Raw genomic sequence first — 19,075 nt, forward strand, 5'->3', positions numbered from 1 at the left:
GTTGAAAGACACGCCAGATGAAGCCATTGTATGGCGAAACACGTGTTGCGTTTTTGTAAAACAATTTAGTGAAAATCTCACAATAAAGTGTTTTTGGAATACGTTAGTTATGGATTTTCATCAAGTATCGGCCGATTCCATCATATAACTTACGAAACAATTGCCTGGTGGCCGAAGGCTTTACAGAAAACGGCCCAGGCAAAACTCTCTGACTTACAGAGAGAGGCTTGTCTGGCCATCAGTGGTGCCATTAGTACCACACCGACAGTGGCCAAAGTGCCGTCAGTGCAGCTGCAAGCAGCTGCATCGGACCAAAACCTATCATTGGCATCGCTTTAGGCTTTGCCAAACAAATCTTGAACACCCGGATGGCAAGAAGATTTATGGACTTCTGGCAGAATCTTCCAGAATCTTCCAGAATTGGCTCAACCTTCGAAGCTTGATGACAGTTGTTGGACTACAGTAGGGAGGAACTACGATGTCTAACAGGCTTTCCTACAGGCCACTGTAATTTGAATCATCACAATGTGTGTTGCCTCTGTTTGGAAAATTATGAAACAGCAGAGCACATACGATGTGCATGCCCCGCTGGGGACCGAATCAGATTTGAGAGTTCGGCAGAGCCATATTGCAAATATGATGATTAAAAAAAATAAAGTTGCAGTTTTTGAACATCCCAAACGTTCAAATTCAGCTGACCAAAATTTCACTGTGGTGAACGAACAGAATTCAACTCATCTTTGATTTGCGTATTGTCCTTCGGAAACAAATATTCAATAACAGCTCAATACTCGATATTGTCTTACATGATAACTGCGCGTCCAAAGTGGCTGAAACTGTCAACAGATAAACAACGAAACTCATCAGCTTTCATTTACCAGTGCTGCCATCTTCATGTTGACGTCGGAAACTTTTTAGAGCACCCCTCGTATTCAGCGATCTAATTCAATATTCTATGTGGGAGTTTTGTGGACGCACCGATGTCATACTGAAGTGTTCTAATAGAAGGAAAACCATTTCATAGCACGCCGTCACCATAATGAATTATTCAGGAATGTTAATTTTTGCTTATAACCGAAGAGACTACGTGGTCGTCGGATATTAATATTTTTTGTTAATGTTTGCTTGAAAATTCAATAGTGTGAATGACATATACACGTGGTGGTTGTTTTCTGGCGTTTGATAAGAACTCGCTACCCAGAATCAATTGAAATGTCGACTATTTCTGTTTCACTTATTGAATTATCTACTTAGCTACTTCGACATTCACAAATCTAATACACCACTTGTATTGTTTCAGATGCATCATCTTCAGGACGTATTGAAAATCTAAGCAGTCAAAATGTAAGTAGAAGCTGAAGTTATGAAAAAACAAACTCGTATTGTGAAACTCAAAAATATATTCGATGATTTTGGTGTAAAATTACATATATTCTACTCAGAGGTTCCAAGCACTGCTCTTGAACACAATATAAAACGGTGTTCATTTATTCTATGGAAGTTATTCAATCATATATATGTTAAGTGATCTCTGAAATGCGTTCCAATAGCTTGCCCGGTTTGACCAATATACTTTTTGTCAAGCGAGGAATGTGTTGCAGCTTTGGTGCTTGAGGGCAGTGTTGAGTCTTGCTTCCGTATCTGTATCTGTAGAGTAGGGAGAGTGAGTGTGGCATCGCAGAACTCAGGCCACATGTGACCCATTGTAATCCTCCCAAAGAGTTGTCCTCCTAGGTCATCGTCCATCTTGACCTTTTCAGGAAGGTGGACAGGTCACTAAGACACATCTTCTTCATATTGGCAGGTGTAGGCCAAGACTCGCCCAACACACACGATATTTCCGGACACTCGCATAAGACATGCCTGAGAGTTTCATCTTCCTGTTCGGACATCCTGCATAGAGATGTGTCTACCAGCCCCATAATATGGAGGTGTTTCCTTAGTTGACAGTGGCCAGTTAGAAATCCTACTGTTGAGCTTTTTCTTTCCTGGTCATTGCCAGCTATTTCTTCGGCGCCAGCTTCCCAGGGTCGCCCAAGGTAAATCCTAGCAAGAATGCATTCCTTGATTTCATCCCATCTCTTTAGGGATTGGGCATGGGTGTGACGTTTGGTTAGTTCCGCAATTGTCGTAGTCATCACGCAGTAGGTGTCACTGGGTCCTGAAATTCCTAGTCCAGCCACTTCCTTGGCTGAAGAGTCGGCAATGCGAATACCTTCACTTCTTTCGTGTCCTTCAACCCACCTCGAGGCTTTGGCTAAATTTTGGTGGCACTCTAGTACTAGCCCTGAGGTAATATCTTGTCTGTTCAAGGCTACTAGGGCTTGTCTACTATCAGTGCAGATTGTTAGGTTTTTGTCAGAAATAAGTATTGCTTATTTTTTTCATTTCAGGATAATTTTCAATCGTTTACTGGACTAATTTGAGAAATATCCAATGGCTATTTCTCAAATTGTTTTTGTCAAATACCATAAAGGTTACACTCTGGAAATAAAACTTTTATATGATTATATTTAAGAAAAAACAGCGATAAAAATAAAAATAACAATAAAAATTAATTGGCGCTCCGGGGCGACTTCATTGATACATATATGATACATTTGGCACTGATGATATATGATTCATTGTATAACATAACTACACACTTTCAATGAACTAGATGATCAGCAAGACTTAGATAGAAACCTAAGGTTAACAGAAGGGTTACTCTCTTTGCAACAAGATTATCATTTTTATGTGTACCTCAACTAGAGAGAAGATGAATAAACACATTCCACAAAAGTGGATTGGTAAAAAAGGACTCGTGAAAAGGCCTCGTCGAACACCCGAACTAACTTCTATTGATATTTTGGCTGCGGGGTCATGATACATCCCAAGGGATCCAACATAGATAAATCCAGTTCAGTTGATGAACTGGAGAGCGGCGTAAATTTGAAAAGCATTTTTCCCACACTTTAAAGTCATGTACCACAATCGAAATTGATATTCAAAATTCTATTGAAGGTTTATGAGTTTTTTGAAGCACCTTTAGATATTTAATGAAAATTTCAAATTCATTTTCAGAAAATATATCATTCAAAACAATTCATCTCATCTTAAAATAAAAATCAATAAATGATATCAATCGGAAACGGTAATCAAAGATCGTCCTACCCCAAAGCTTCTGGAAATATTGCAAAAAAAAATGCTTTTAGGTTGATACGGCCAACGGTGACTCTAATAATCAAAATTAATTTCGTCTGTTCCAGGAATTTCCATGATAATAACGAAATGCCAGACATCGCCAACATGGAATTCGTTTTCTGAGGGTAAAAAAGCTCATTTGCGCATAAAGAAGATTCCAAAAAATATAGACATTCAGTGTTTTTTTGTATTGAAAACTAAGTCGTTAAACTGGGAAATGGTTAATTGAGTTAATCCTTAGGAGAAAAGTTTAAACAAAAAACTCACATTGAAGAGATTATTTTAAAAATGTATCCAGCACATGAAAAATTACTGTTTTTAAATAATAGAAAATGAAAACAATAAGTGGAACGATATAATGCTTCCTACAAGTTTGAGAAGTATATCGGAGTATACTGAGTACTCAAAATATCACGTTTTTCATTACCTGCTAGATCAACGCCAATATACAGGGTATTTTAAAATTCAGTTGATAAGTTGTATCTTCGTTATTTTTCGCTCCAAAGCCAACGTGGAGTGTTTCTGATGGGTGTAAGGCTGTTGGGTGTAAAGCTACTTTTGGGTGTAAGGCTACTGTTGTAGTATTTCCCTACTTTTATGTGTATACATATATTTGTCATCTTTTTATCTCAATTCTTTTGAAATATTTATATGAATACTTGAGTTTCAACATATGTATATGAAAAGCACAGATTCTTATGACGTTTTCCTTGTTATTGTACCGATAGAATTATCCACTGTTATGTAGTTTTTAACAAGCGAAATAAATGTATTATTATTATTATTATTATTATTATTATTAATGTTGACTACCATAAGAACATGGAAGCTAATATTTTTGAGGAATGGATCATTCGCGACAGCTCATCAAACTACGGAATAAAAATTCGAGGAAAGATGAAATACAAAGTTTTTTAATGGATAACAATTTGTATTTTGAAGATAACTATACCAAAAACCAACTACATGAAGTTTTACAGACAAATCCCATCGAGTTGATTTGAGGAAAATTGAAACAAAGCATCAGACGAAAAAATAATTTTCCAAAATTTGATAAGAACGTAATAGAGCTAGAAGACTGTTAGAAAAGAATTAAAAAAGTCATTTCAGTTGAAAAAGATTATATTGAGATTGGACACTTTCATATTAATGGTGGGAATAAATTCATTATTGGTTTGAATGACGACAGTGATAGTGAAACAGATAATATGGAAGAGGAATTATCAGAGGCTTTCGAAGAAAATTAGTGTTTTCGAAAACAGATTTCATAAAGTTATTTGTCCATTCACTTTAAAAATTTGCATACAATTTTTCATGTGAGGTTTTGATGTATCTATTGGAGCTACATCAGTTTCGACATCATCCCAGTATCTTCAGTATTCATGTTTTTTTGTAATGAAGGTGTGGCATTTTTGGACTCAGTGATTTTCATTCTTATGTGCTGGGAGAGCGGAGAATTTTACAAAAATATTGTGTGAACCTGGGTTGCATAATATCAGATAATATCAGATCTGTGCGATTTAAAATCGCCTCAATTCTAAAAATTGAAGCTTAATCCTAATGCTGTTGTTTCAAATGATAGAGGAAGCCTAAAATGAAGGTATTCTAGTTATACGATCAGCAGGGTCCAATCATTAATGGACCTACTGGTCGTACTTCTAAAAAACCTTCTAGCTTTCTCTATCACCTTGTTTGGGTGTTGGCAGATTTTCAGATCTCTCCTTGCAAAGGATTCTGCCTTCGATCTGTGCGATTTATAATCGACATGAATTGTAAAATTTAAAGCATCACTGTAGTAATTGAAAATATGTTACCATCCGAGATTTCCTGTTGAACTGAAGTGAAAAAATTCTAAAAAATGGAATTGAAGAAATATAAGAGTTGGTTGTTTTCATTTTATGATTACAATAATGTGTTTTCAGGTAAAACTATAACTAACATCTAATATCTAATGAAATTGTGCATGCTTTTTTTCAATTAATGAATGACATGTTTACCACATTCTTCTGACCTTGCTTCTGACATTGTGCTTGTTAGTGCGTCATTACTTCACTGCATCGTTGATTTTTTTCTTCTAATAGAATATTCATTGAATTCCATGATGATAAAACCACCTCCTGGGTAGGGGATTCAACGGAAACTTTTATATTTCTTGTACTCCTACAACTGAACAACTTATAGTAAACATGATATTACTCACTATATCTATTCAATGAAAAAATACAGTAAATTTTTGTTTTGTGAACAGATCTTGGCAATTATATGGATAATTGTAAACGTTCTTTTCTTTTCTGTCGTTCACAAAATGCATAGTTTTGAAAAAATACCAAGTTTTTCCGGCAGCAGAGCCAAATGGCTTGTTTTTTCTTCTTTCAATCCCAAATTTGGTCCTCAATACAATCCAACTGGTCCAAAGATTTTGCGTAACGGTACCTGCAAAATAGTTAATTCAATTTGAAGTTTCCCAAACATTTCCTCAAAAATATTTGTCTTTGAAAAGTATATCGGAGTTATCATACTACCTGGGCTGAAAAGTATCGGGTCTAACATATAGATAGCGCTAGTCAACGCTCTTCAAATTGAATAATTCATTTAGATATGAATTGAAAAGCAGAGGAACCAGTACCGTACCTTATGGGACTCCACATTCTATTTGTTTTTGATTGCTGATTATACTGCTGATTGAACCAGGTTACTTTCACCCCGATTCGAAATCACTTTTAGATCCTCATTAAGATATGCAATCTCCTGCTGCCGGTGAAGATGTGTCTCGTAGCCGATGTCCTGGAATCTAAATGGAAGGACGAGACAACCCACACAGCACTAGATATTCATGGAATATTCCCTGTATATCATAAAACGAACATATATATTCCAAATATTCATAGAATATTCTTGGAATATATACATGCCTTTAGAATATTCATAGAATATGCTTGAATGAATATGGCAGGATTATTCCCGAAAGAATGTGCATAGAATGTCTATAAATGGATTATTCTCCCTTGAATATTCTAAGAATATTGTCGATCGAATATACCATATGGTATATTCTTAGAATATATCCCTACGGTATATTTTAAACAGATTCTATACAATGGAATTTTGAATTATCTTATAATAACGTATTCAAATAATTCAATATTGTTAAAAACAAAAATATTTGAAGATCTTAATCGAATGCATAACCTAATGTATATAACCATGACAGTGTTAACCAGTTTTTGAACTCAACGCAAAGATTCTGGATGAATTGCTCCAACAGCAACTGTTGGAAACGACAAAAAAATTTGAATAGGCCAATAAATGAATCAATTGCATCAATAAATTGGTTAATTCTCATCCTATTTGTCTTTTTGTATTTGAAATTATTTAATTACAAAGCGAAAAATCCTGGAAACAGAGAAATGGGGAAGTGAATAATTTGAGTAAACGTTTCTTATTGGTCAATTGAAATGTAGCGCGCGACAGTCAAATAAGCTCTATGAAAGCGGCTGTCCCTTAATGCATGGTACATTTGCGTTTGCGTTAAATTCGACATTTGATTCAACATGGCGGTTGACGTGGCAGGTTCGCGTGTGTAATGCATGGTGTGTTGGTGTCATTATCAAAGTATAATTCTGTCACGTTCAGTGTACCATTTATAATTTGGGGTTGTCCAATTTGCAGTACAGCGAATAGTTTGATTTTGGATCTTCAAACAGGAGAGTTGCATCTATTCAGTCTTCAAGAAAAGTAAGTAAAATGCAATAGTATCGATAGTAAAGTCATGGTGATTAACCTACTATACCTCATTTTAGGTTCGAGGAGAGTTGGTGTGTGGGATTTGTTGGTTTGACTAAGTACATGTTTGAACTAGAGTGATTTCAGTTGTGTATCTTCAATAAAGAAAAGTAAGTGAATGACACATTCTTTTATATCATTTGTTTTCATAATTTTTATCAGTCGTTTTCAAGATAGTATCAATTTGCCCAAAAGGAAACAGAGTGGTACCTGGTACAGGCAGGTGCGCCAAGGAACTGAAAACGTAATGATTACTTTTCAATAAGACAATGCAAGTTGCTCTCCAAGTCATAAAATGTTGTAAATGTTCATGAGTAACCTATGCGAAAAATATCTATTTGATTTTTATTCCAGTTTTATTGTGCCACTTTGAAATAGTGATAATGAACGTTAATGTACATTTTGTTCCAGGTATTACTATTGAAACACTGGCTGATGCATTGTTGGACAAATATAAGGAAAACTATTCTAGTGAGCAAAGTTTGAATAACTTTAAGTAAGTGAAATTCATTGAAGAACCCATCATACCACTCATTTTAAATACTTCATTTGTGGGTTTATTTTTCTAAGTGAGAAACCTAACCTAACCTATTTCTTGATGTAATACACTTTTTCTTTTTCAATGAAATGATATATTTATTATTTTTTAATTAGTGTTGATGAATTCACAGAGTTGTTATTTTAGTATATTTTTAGTATACATTTGTTTGAGAGTAGGAACATCCTAATTTGAATACATTTCTAATATTTGTAATATGACAGTATTCAGGAATATTTTATTCAGTGAATAAATATTTTGAATTAGATTTTTTATTTTTAATATTGGTTGAAACGTCAAATATTTCAGTGTATATTGTTTTTAAAATATATTTGTTTATGAATATTATGTGTTTTATTACTTGTGTGAATCTTGTATCAAAATGCAATATATACATGCCTAATAGCGGTTACTCGTCACATTCTTGGAATATTCCAAATATTCCTAGAATATTCATAAAATATATTTAAAGAATATTCTATGGTGTTTCTCTATTGTATATTCCTACAATAAACTAAGAATATCCTGAATATTTTATGAATATTCCTCGGGTTCTCTTCCTGGAATATTCTTAATAGAATATACCTTAGATATTCTAAGAATATTATAAGATATTCCAAGAATGTTCCCAAGGAATATTCTTAAAATATATCAAAGGTTCGCCAGGAGCACTTCCAGGGAATATTCTCCAGAAGATATATATATATATATATATATATATATATATATATATATATATATATATATGTATATATATATATATATATATATATATATATATATTATATATATATATATATATATATATGATGAGCTGTTTTCTCGGGTTTCGCTCCGTGTTCTGTGTATTTTCTCCCCATAAGGATTATTTTCACAACGTTTCGGCAAAGTCTCATTTGCCATCTTCTGGTGATGTCTGGTTTTTTCAACTAGACTGATTACTTCGAACTCTGTGTCTCAATTTATAGGGATGGATGGATGGATCCATCCCTATAAATTGAGACACAGAGTTCGAAGTAATCAGTCTAGTTGAAAAAACCAGACATCACCAGAAGATGGCAAATGAGACTTTGCCGAAACGTTGTGAAAATAATCCTTATGGGGAGAAAATACACAGAACACGGAGCGAAACCCGAGAAAACAGCTCATCATACTTTATCCGTGAGAATCTTCGAGTTAACATATATATATATATATATATATATATATATATATATATATATCCATGGCATATTCATAGCATAATACAATATCCTTAAATGTATATTCATTAAATATACCTGGAATATCTATTGCTATGTGGGAAGTGTTCAAAGCAATATATTGGATTCTTGTTTTTTTTTTCAAGTTGTTGATATACAATAGAAAGAAGGTTGGAGACAATATGGATTCCTGGGGAACACCAGCGTTGATGGTAAAATTGTTCGAGAGATATCCATCGACGGCCACTTGCAGAGAACTTTCTTTCAGGAAGCTGGAGAGCCATACATAAAAATGATCTGACAAGCCATAGTATCGAAGTTTGGCCAGCAAACTATCATGCCACACACGGTCAAAGGCCTTAGAAATATCAAGCGCAATTGCTCGTGACTCTCCATGTTTCTCGATTACGTTATTCCATATGTGATGTATTATCATAATGTAATAAGCTTTCTAGACTGTTTTTCAAAATAAATTATATTTTACGGCTATTTATACTGGTGGAAATCGCCACTTCCGACTAGAACCAACCATATTGCTCTAATTTCCACGAAAAGATGCTACTTATTGCAAACAGATGATTCAGCATCGAACTCTTTATACGAGAAACTCTTTCGCTGGAAATAAAATTTATTTGGGTTCGGGTGAAGAAGTTATCTAGTCCTCATCGTTCGAACTTCCAAACTTCTTTCCTTAGGGAAAGGGACAACATTTGGAATTCTCGGCATCTCAGCGATTTCATTTTCGTTCGGATCACTGCCGCACAACTCGTTAAAAAGGAGATTTAGTAACGCAATGATCGACTTAGAAAGTTTTTTCGGAAAAATTGTCAGGATATTAATTAAAAGATCCTTTTTTTCTCAAAGGAGGGTAGGGGTGGGTTAAATGACTGCGTGGATAGGGGATGTTTGAAATTCATTCAGGAGAACTGGAGAGAGTTCGAGAAAGCCGGTGAAAGATAAAAATAAGGGACTTAGGATTTGTCACTGAAGTGATTTGTTATTAGAATATAGTAAACCTACTCAAATTTGAATTTTATCCCCGATCAGAAAGCTTGAGAAGACATATTTTTTCAACCATGAAACTATATAATGGAAAGGAGACCAGTAGTGTGTTGTGTGATGGTCAACCTCCTGTTTGTCGTTCAACAGGGAACCTGAACGTTTACATTAATTTTTTTCCAGAAACTCCAGCAGGTTCAACTTGTCACTAAGTTTTTCCATGAAGTGTTCCCGTTTCAATTCAAATTTTCTTTTAACATGGATCACATGGATCAATAAGTCCCGAGACTAACAATGAAAACAACATTTTTTTTACAAATTTTTTTTTATTCATCAACATAATCTCCTTTTAGGGTGATACAATGGTTCCAACGCTTTTCCAATTTTTCAATACCATGTTTATAAAAAAATGTATCTTTCGCTTCAAAATAAGTTTCAGTTTCAGCGATGACCTCCTCATTTGAGCCAAATCTTTTTCCCTGGAGCATTTTTTTAAGATCAGCAAAGAGCCAGTAGTCACTGGGGGCTAAATCTGGTGAGTATGGGGGGTGGGGAAGCAGATCAAAGCCCAATTCGTTTAATTTTGCCATTGTTTTCATCGACCTGTGGCAAGGTGCATTGTCTTGGTGAAAAAGGATTTTTTTTCTCTGCATGTGCGGTCGTTTTTTTGCGATTTCCTCCTTCAAACGTACCAGTAAGTCAATATAATAATCACTGTTGATCGATTTACCTTTTTCGAGGTAGTCAATGAAAATCACGCCATGCGCATCCCAAAAAACTGACGCCATCACTTTGCCAGCTGACTGCTGCGTTTTCGGACGTTTCGGACGGCTTTCGCCAGCTGTGCGCCACTCAGATGACTGCCGCTTTGACTCTGGAGTGTAGTGATGTATCCATGTTTCGTCCATGGTCACGTAACGACCCAAGAAATCTTTTTTGTTGCGAGTAAATAGCGATAAACAACTTTCTGAATCATCGACTCGTTGCTGTTTTTGTTCCATCGAAAGCAATCGCGGCACCCACTTAGAAAAAACCTTTTTCATGCTCAATTTTTCATGAAGGATAGTAAATACACTTCCATATGATATCTGTGTCATCTCAGCAATCTCACGGAGCTTCACTTTACGATCTTTCATTACAATTTTTGTCACTTCACTCACATTTTCCGGTGTAACAGCTTCCACAGGTCTACCCGAGCGTTCTGCGTCATTTGTGTCGGTACGACCACGTTTAAACTCGGCAAACCACCGACAAATCGTTGCTTTTGATGGACAAGAGTCCGGGTAACATTCTTTCGCTTGCACGGTGTTTTTACCCATTAAAAAACAATGTTTTATCAGAACACGAAACTCGGTTTTTTCCATTTTTTAAACAAACTACAAAACGACTTTACTCTAACCTCGATAACTCAGCTGTTTCTGGTCCGATCGACTTAAAATTTCGACACGTTTCAAGCAAAGGTTAGTACTCTAGAAAGACGTGGTTACTGGTTTACTAAGAGCGCCATCTCTGGGTTAGTCTCGGGACTTATTGATCCATGTAGTATGTTCGTAGATTCTCTTTTTAAAATATCTTGTAGTCTGTCCCACCTACAATTCTGGGCATGATCCGCATTTTAGTTTGTGGACACCTGATATCCTTGTCAATCTGTGACTTGTTGTTCTGTATATGTCTATCCAAGGAGTTACCAGTCTCATATGCTTTGTTGATCATAGTCTTTTTATTTTATCTGATCTTTTTCCGGTATATGTGAGTGTCTTGAAGGAGCCAGTATTATATTCCATGTGAGGATATACTTTGTTAATAGCTTGTTTGAAACACTTTTTATCAAGTATTTGATGAATTACATTCTGGTTGAAGTTGTTATTCCCTGCAAAGGGGTATATTATACTCATCAATCCTAATCGGTTCCAGTACCTCTTTATATTTGCAGAAAAAAGAAGAATTCGAGGAGCAAGAGTTTAAATTGGCCGCGTGTCTGTCGACCAATAAAATTGATCGTGTCTGCAGCGGTGTTGCCAAGTGTAGATTATTTTAACAAAAATACGAAGTTATGAAACATTAGAAAGGGTACATGGTCTCATACTCATACATTCAAGAGAGATAGCTGACTGGGTGGCAATATGGCTAATATATAACGTTAAATTTTTTTATAATTTTGGTGGGTGACATGAATGCATAATTGATTTATTTTATGAGGAACTGTTTATACGCTCGCGATTCTATGGCCATTTTGAGGGAAAACTTCGGAGAACAATTCATCTCAAGAAATGGACCGGTAAGTTGGCCACCAAGATCATGCGATTTGACGCCTTTAGACTATTTTTTGTGGGGCTACGTCAAGTCTAAAGTCTACAGAAATAAGCCAGCAACTATTCCAGCTTTGGAAGACAACATTTCCGAAGAAATTCGGGCTATTCCGGCCGAAATGCTCGAAAAAGTTGCCCAAAATTGGACTTTCCGAAATGACCACCTAAGACGCAGCCGCGGTCAACATTTAAATGAAATTATCTTCAAAAAGTAAATGTCATGGACCAATCTAACGTTTCAAATAAAGAACCGATAAGATTTTGCAAATTTTATGCGTTTTTTTTTTTTTTAAAAAAGTTCTCAAGCTCTTAAAAAATCACCCGTTACCATTCGTAGTTTTTAGATGCAGAATTTTACAAATTGATATCATTAATGGTTTCTGACGTGAACCGTGGTGAATGGTGCTTTATTTTTTAAGAATGGTAGTAGGTTGGGCATCAGATTTGCTGGTTTTTGGCCTAAATTTTCATATTTTTTCATACTACATATTCAATCATCTTCATGAAGAAACTTCCCCATTGTCATTCATACTTTTTTGAATCGTTCATCCTTCTTACTCAGTGAAAACGTTATATGGGCATATACTAACGAGTGAAAATTATTACTGAATGAGAAGTAAAAATAATCATCCTTCGACGAGTAAAATTTTGTTGAAATTCAAACACAACAACTTCAAAAGACACGTTTTTTCTTCAACTAACCGGCAACATGTATCGATTGTAGTTTATTCACCGAAGTGAAAACGCCTTTTGAGAAGTCAAAAGCGGAGTTGAACTTTTAAAGTTCATCGATACAAACAGTTGAAGTTAATTCAGAAAAAAACGTCTTTCAAATCCTATGAGCCACTTCAATAGAAAGTCTCAATGAAAAGAATTTGAAGTCGACAGAGGAGATCTGTTTCTTAATGCGTTTCTGTTTGATGAAAATATAAAACGGTGAATTTGGAGAGTACTTTAGGAAAAGTTTTCTTACATTTCAGCGACAAACTTCACCCATTCACCACATTTTCTTTGAAATTGTACGGTGAGATTTTCATTCCTTTTATTTTCGTGGCTCCTGCAAAGAAAATGAAAGAACATATATGAGATATAAGTTTGAAAATGATAATTTGTAATATAAAAAAAATAAATTACTTTTTGTATATAGTGTCACACATAAAGTTTGCGACATATGGAAGTTTGTTTTTAGTAATAGATATAATGGAAATTTGACTTCGCAGTTGGTTTGTGTTAGCTTCTCTGGTTATCAGTGATGCCATTAATACCAAACCATCAGCGGCCATGGAGATCCTTCTTGATCCACCTCCTCTCCACAATTTTCTGGAGAGAGAGGCTAGATGGACTGCATATAGACTTGTGAACATTGCCAATTGCACTAATCAACTTAATGCAGAGTGCAACAGACTTTTGGTTGACACTGGAAGTCTGACATATATGTCTCCAACTGTCAACTACGAACTGCCTTATGAAGACCTGTTCCCGAGTAAAGAGGACTGGACCCTCCGGGAGAGGAAAATTTTAAGAGCAGATAGTTGTTAGTAGATGCACAACACCGGTTCTGTGTTACAGCCAATTCAACTAACAGAAGCAAGGTATAACGTTCGTTTTTCTTCGAAAAACGATCGTTTTTCTTGTGTTTTCGATCGTTTTGCGTGCGTTTTCGATCGTTTTGCGTGTGTCTTCGATCGTTTTTCGTGTGTTTTCGATCGTTTTGCGTGTGTTTTCGACCGTTATAGCTTGCTTCTTTTAGTTAAATTGGCTGTGCCACAGAACCGGTGTTGTGCATCTACTGTTGTTGGTTCACAAATGGATTAAAAAAACTTTCCGGTTCTGGTGCAAGTGTTTTCAGTCGCAGACACAGGACAGAGATATCAACCTTCCTAGGAACCTATGCGACTGTATTTCAAGCGGAAATTTGCGCTATTGAACTGTGTGCGGAGAGATTTGGAAGGATCCAACCTCATACCCAAGTCAATAAAAATATTTTCGGGCAGTAAAGCGGCGTTGAAAGCTCTTGGCTCCTACCGAGCAACATCTATACTGGTAGCAAATTACCAAAAATGACAAAAATACTCAACAGATCGTCTCTGGTCTGGATTCTTGGCCATACCGGCCTGGAAGGCAATATATTGCTGTTTTATTTTATTGTTGTTTTTGTTGTCAATTTTGGTATCTGATTTTTTTGTAGGGAATTTTGTAGTAAAAAAAGGCGTGAAAATGTTTTTTACATCTTTAACATCGAATATAAAAAATTGGCTTGCATCGTTCTTCTAGATACTGTTGCCGTGAAATAGAAGTGGGCCCAAATGAACAAAATAAAACAGTTATTCGTTGTGTTGATATATCTGAAAAAAAAATTAGCAGAGCGTGGTTTCGATCCACGGACCTCTGGGTTATGGGCCCAGCACGCTTCCACTGCGCCACTCTGCTCTCGAATGAAAACCCGCGACTTGCTAATACAAAGTACATGTAGTGTAACTCCATTACACAACATTTACCACAATTGATTCTCAACGCTGTTTTTGTAATCGAATAAAATTTATTACAGTACTTCCAGATCGTAAATTATTATGACTAGAGACGATAATTGTTTGAGTTTTCACTCTATTCAATTCAAACTGATTGTTATTGTACTATATTTCATTTTGGTTGATAATGGTATGAAGAATATCAATTAATTTTTTTTTCTGGCATCGTTCGCATTAGACGCCATATCATGGCGGTATACGAGTGAGTTAAAGAACAGCTTATGAATATATATGATAAATAAGGGTGGTCCCAAGACAGACCCCTCCGGGACACCATGTGGATTTTCCTGTATTTCCAGTTTGCCGCTCTTTAAAGATACATTTTGTATTCTACCGGTCAAATATGAACGAACAAAAAATAGCCCAAGACCTCTTATATCATAATATGGTGTTTTTTCCAAAAGTAGGTCATGAGAGACAATCTTGAGCTTTCATGGGGTCACACAAAATTGGAGCAGTATGTATACCTTCTTCTAGTCCTTTTATAATCGCGGTGACAACTTGACAGACAGCGTAAACCGTTGTTTTAATTTTTCGAAACATTTTTTTAGAGTTATTTCCATAACTTTGCCAAGGATACAGATAATAGAAATAGGTCTGTAATTTTGTGGGTCTATATTATAACTTTTTTTTTAATAGGCATCACTTTAGAGATGATTTAAAAGCAGTGGGAAATACACCTTGACAGAAACATTCATTTATGAGAATTGTGAAGGGATTCAAGAAAATTCCAAGAGAATCTTTTGATATTTTGCTGATGATATCATAAGCAAAGGCCTTTTTCCGATTTTCTGAAGAGATCAGCCTCAAGTCTACTTCATAAAAGAGCTAATTATAGACTAATAACCCTCATAACTACATTAGCTAAAATAATAGAAAAATCAGTTGAAATAAGGGAGTTGGCATTTTTTAAAAAGCACAATATCCTTGTTAGTAATCAATTTGGCTTTCAAGATAGCAAAAATACCAATGATGCCAGTTTTCCCTTCCTAAAAAAGTATACACTGAGTTGAATAATGATGAGATGATAGGTATTTTGTGATTTATCAACGGTGTTCGACTATATGAATCATGAAATACCGGAACAGTTCGTTTGGTATATATAAATTTTAAATCTTCTTTTATTATTTTCCTTAACTTCTCTTTGCTCATTTTTGAAATGAGATCATTATCCCATACCTTTGTCCTAATGGATTCGAGGGTTGGCGTTTTATTCTCGAAAAAGAAAGAATGAATGGTATAGCGTACAAAATTTTTCTGGTACTCGTCCAATTCAATTTTTTTCTACCACGACAATGTACGTTTGGAGCTTGCACAATCCCAGTCACCTTTTTTTCACGTACAATGCGTTCAATTGTCGACACGAATATTCCCATTAAAAATGAACACTGGGCTACAGCTTCCACTGTACGGAGTGTATTTTTTAAATTTTTGTGCACTCTACAGACAATCTGTTTTTCTTCTAACGACATAAACTTCCGCTTTCTTTGTACATTACTTGGACCTGCTACGGCAACCATCTTAATACTATAAAAATAATATTTGTCAGTTGTTCATTTACCTCAAAAACTATTTTAAAGTTGATGTATTTTGAAAAACACTTTATTGTGAGATTTTCACTGGAACAGATCCACAATACGTGTTTCGTTGCACAATAGCTTTTTCAAGCGTGTTCACTAACAAACTGAATTCTACATACATTGTGATTTATATATATATACTTTTTGAAATATTACTATCTACCTAGATACTAATAATATTCTGGGAACTAATTAATCACACTTATACCTGAGTTTAACGAACTATTTATCCCTGAGTTCGATGACTAAGTCAACTAATTATCTCATAAAGTGTGAATGTGATGAAAATCTATGATAATGTATTTTGAAAAACAAGTATCGGCCAACTCTATATAATATTTTAAATTTAATAAATATAACAGTCTATTCAATCAATATAATAAAATATATTCAATAAATACAAAACAAAGTCACCTTCACAAGAAACAGAACACACTACGCCTATGCAGATAAGGACGCTTGATAATTGAGAAATCCAATGACTATTTATGGCATTTTAAGGACGCAAATATAATAGACCTGCGAAGTGTTGATCAGTTTACCGATGTTCCAAAGTATTTAACGAACTGGTTCACCTATTTGCTCATACATGCTATCGATATTCAGAAGCTATCTTGTTACGGGGGGCAAATTTTATGGAATCATCTTACTTTTGAATTATTTACAATGGCGATAGACAATAAAAATGACCCCAGTAAAAATTTAGTTCTAACAGTTCAATTTGTATATGAGTTACCTTCAATTACAAATTGTTATACTATAGTTGCCTTGCAGTGAAAGCTGCAGCGAGAGACGGAAACGGAATCTCGTCTGAAATTTTCAGAAAAAAATACATAAATTTCTTTCCATAGAAATCAGATCAAGAGAGCTACCAACAAATGTGAATTACATTGGCGGTTGTTCGAAAAGAAATATCCACTGGAATATCTATCTCCTCACAACATTACCGACAATTTCTCGGCTTTATCGTTTCACAATACCACTATGAAAGCAATATATCCGAGCAACATTTCTCAAACGACAGCCCATTCGAAACTCATTCTCCTTCAGAGGAAATCAAAGTTACGACGCCTTTGTCAACAATGACGTTCAAAAGCGTCCAATATAGATTCAGTAAACCACGGTGTCGCTGAGGACATTTCCAATTTGAAATCGAATAAAATATCCTGCTACGCGATTATTATGGAAAGAAAATACTGCGGAAGATGTGAATTCTGTGAATCTTGATGAGTAAATCAGTTTTATTTCGAATTTTACAGTTTATTTTTAGATAAAAAATTTATTTTAGATGAAAAATTGAATCTGATGACCCTATTCAACTAAACACTCGTTTCATTCACTAACTTTTTGTATAAGCTGCATACAAACATTCATCATTATTTATTTGATGGGCTGCTGCTTTTCATTGGTACTTTTCATTGTGTATTGTGGTTCACCACAATATGCAGGATAAATATAGATTAGATTCCAATTTTAATGGATCGTAATCAATTCAATGCGGCCGCAATGATATTTTAATAATATCATTGATGAATCACGATGAATAACTCATTTGCGAATATTGATTGAATCACTTTTCACCAGTCGTTTCACTGGAATTCGAGATAAAACGTAGGCATACAATATATAAATAATTGTGTAGGTCAAAAAAATACGTGGACCGGTCACAAAATGAGGTGAATGTCCAAATTTCGGCAAGTGCGATCAAAAGACAAGGTTTTTTTTTTTCGATTACCGTGGCGTATTGCATCAGGAGTTTATGCAACATGGTCGTACGATCAATAAGGAGTATTATGTTGAAGTTATATGCCGCTTGCGAAAAGCAATACAAAGAAAACCTCTGGTGTTCTGAAAACAAAATTTGGTCAAAAACAACACCGTAATTATGCCTCAGTCACCGTATTCACCAGATTTGCCACTTTGCGATTTTTTTCTGTTCCCAAGAGTAAAAAACGTATGAAAGGACCATGATTCGCGGTGATGGTGAAGATAAAAAACCGAATCTCTGAGAACTCAAGGACATCAGAAGAGTTCTGGTATCTGGTGTCTGAGGAGTAGGGAGGATGAGTGTAGACTTACAGAACTTAGGCCACATGTGACCCATTGTTCATCCTCCCGAGGAGTTGTCCTCCTAGGTCATCGTCCATCCTGTCCTTTCCAGGAAGGTTAACAGGTCACTAGTAGTTTTTTCCTTCATATTGGCAGGTGTAGGCCAAGACTCGCCGAACACACATTCTCTTTGGCAACCCTGAGGCGTCTTACGGTGGCCTCCGCGAAGGTTCTGGAAGGTGCAGCGATAGTACTGTCGTTGCACGGCTTCTTCAACTTTCTTGGGGTTCCCTCCGTGGAGGTGCACAAGTGAGGGAGCTTTTCTGCAGGCGCAGCCGTTTCCTGGACTTTATTCAAGGCGAAGCTCTTGGCGCCCGCCGCAGGAAGTGCCTTTGCTGTTGGAGGTGATCTGCTATGTCCAGCCCCATTTCAAGCGGTAGATTGGGGTAGACATTTCTGTTCATCTCCTGCTACCGCCTTAGATTGAGGTGAGCACTTGGAAAAAAACTTATTTTCTGAACAGACACCGTATATTATATGCAAAAAAAGTTGGCAGCGATGACAATATAGGCGGAGCTCCATACATGAGCACAATACTCCAACGGAGTCCTGATCTGAACTTTATATAGCATCAAAAGTTGCTGAGGTTTGTACAGTTTTCTGGTTCGGAACAGTGTCGCAAGCTTTCTTGAAGCAGCCTTTGCAATTCCAGCGACATGATTATGCCAAGATATATTGTTGTCGAATTTGACCCCCAACAATCTTATCGAAGCAGAAAGTAGAATTGTCTATCCAGACATTATTAAATCGGGTTCGGAGACATTTATCTTCTTGCAGAAAACCGATGCCTGAGTTGTCTGTCTTAAATTGAAACCGGGTATTTTCAATCTAATGGGTAGCCAAG

The 19,075-nt window shown here is 35.7% G+C and overlaps 1 protein-coding gene, 1 long non-coding RNA gene and 1 other non-coding gene across 5 annotated transcripts in view; 2 read left to right on the forward strand and 1 right to left on the reverse strand.

The window, feature by feature from the left end:
* The window catches only part of LOC111516433 (probable G-protein coupled receptor No18), a 231,794-nt gene that overhangs the window by 137,424 nt on the left and 75,295 nt on the right, over positions 1–19,075 (forward strand). For all 3 annotated transcript variants that reach the window (XM_074172433.1, XM_074172438.1, XM_074172429.1), the window contains one exon: positions 1,301–1,344. The gene's annotated coding sequence lies outside the window, so the exon portion shown is untranslated. The remainder of the gene's footprint in view (positions 1–1,300; positions 1,345–19,075) is intronic.
* Positions 6,361–7,770, forward strand: LOC141480646 (uncharacterized). Its single transcript, XR_012464465.1, has 2 exons — positions 6,361–7,076; positions 7,378–7,770. It is a non-coding gene; the product is annotated as an uncharacterized lncRNA (long non-coding RNA).
* TRNAM-CAU (transfer RNA methionine (anticodon CAU)) lies at positions 14,373–14,444 on the reverse strand. The gene has a single exon. It is a non-coding gene; the product is annotated as a tRNA-Met (tRNA).

The sequence above is a fragment of the Leptinotarsa decemlineata genome, unplaced genomic scaffold (genome assembly GCF_025532065.1).
Source record: "Leptinotarsa decemlineata unplaced genomic scaffold, Ldec_3_MD MMD2_P_RNA_scaffold_12, whole genome shotgun sequence".
Taxonomy (NCBI): domain Eukaryota; kingdom Metazoa; phylum Arthropoda; class Insecta; order Coleoptera; family Chrysomelidae; genus Leptinotarsa; species Leptinotarsa decemlineata.